This window comes from Austrofundulus limnaeus, unplaced genomic scaffold, assembly GCF_001266775.1.
Source record: "Austrofundulus limnaeus strain Quisiro unplaced genomic scaffold, Austrofundulus_limnaeus-1.0 Scaffold644, whole genome shotgun sequence".
NCBI classification, from domain to species: Eukaryota; Metazoa; Chordata; class Actinopteri; order Cyprinodontiformes; family Rivulidae; genus Austrofundulus; species Austrofundulus limnaeus.
In genome coordinates, this window is record NW_013953046.1 from 18609 (window position 1) to 19943 (window position 1335).

A 1335-nucleotide genomic window follows, 5' to 3' on the forward strand; every position below is an offset into this window, starting at 1 on the left:
AACTGTCACTGCTGCAAACACAACTGTCACTGCTGCAAACACAACTGTCACTGCTGCAAACACAACTGTCACTGCTGCTGCAAACACAACTGTCACTGCTGCAAACACAACTGTCACTGCTGCTGCAAACACAACTATCACTGCTGCAAACACAACTATCACTGCTGCTGCAAACACAACTGTCACTGCTGCAAACACAACTGTCACTGCTGCAAACACAACTGTCACTGCTGCAAACACAACTGTCACTGCTGCAAACACAACTGTCACTGCTGCAAACACAACTGTCACTGCTGCAAACACAACTGTCACTTCTCCTGCTGCAAGACAGTGAGCAGGTCAGTAAGGAGCGGCCAGCACTTTCTCAGAAAACTAAATTATTGTTGGTGATAGCCTGTTATCAAACCAGCAGCTGAGAGAGTGGTGTGTGTGTGTGTGTGTGTGTGTGTGTGTGTGTGTCTGTGTGAGGAGGTTCAGAGTAGAGGAAACGAGTGGGAAGACGAGGAGGGAACCTCTTCCTCCCGTTTCGCCTCATAGCTTGCAGCTATGAGGCGACCAGGAAGAGGAGGAGGGAGGGCAGAGAGGAGGGAAAAGGGGAAATAAGCGTTTGTCCAGGAAACAAAAAGGGAAACTTGGACTGGATGTGAAAATAGAAAGAGAGAAAAAAAGTGGTTTTCAGTGAGGATTATTTCACGTGAGCTAGAATTGTTCTGTCATTTGAGCCCAATAATCTGTGCAGAAGATCATGTAAAGAACTGAGGCCCATAAATCTGCTGGACTCTTTAAGTCCGACTTTTAACCAAAGAAGGCAGAAATTAAATGAAACAAACAAACAAACATGGTTAAACATGTTTTTCATGAGCAGGAACACACAATGGACTTGTGATCATGTTTAATGGGAAAATGCACTGTAAACGACACTTAGGGGCTGATTTATCAAAGGTTTGATATGTAAAAAAAGGTGCAAATGTAAAAGTGCACAAAACGGATTAACAGTATGCACCAAAGATCTCATCAGTCAAATGAGCAAAATAGCAGATCAAATCCATTTAGTGTGTTTACCTTTATATTTAGCAAAAAACATGATTACCAGAACATAAAATTCTGGAAGGAGGAAATGCAAATATAGTTGTTTAGCACCTGTAATGTGATTTATCAAATCTGAAACTGCAGTTTCTGTTTTTGCATCAATGTTTAGCACAATTGAAAGGCAGCTGCAAACTGTCTGCAGTCAATGTACTGGCTGAGAAAGAGATATCTATCTATCTATCTATCTATCTATCTATCTATCTATCTATCTATCTATCTATCTATCTATCTATCTATCTATCTATC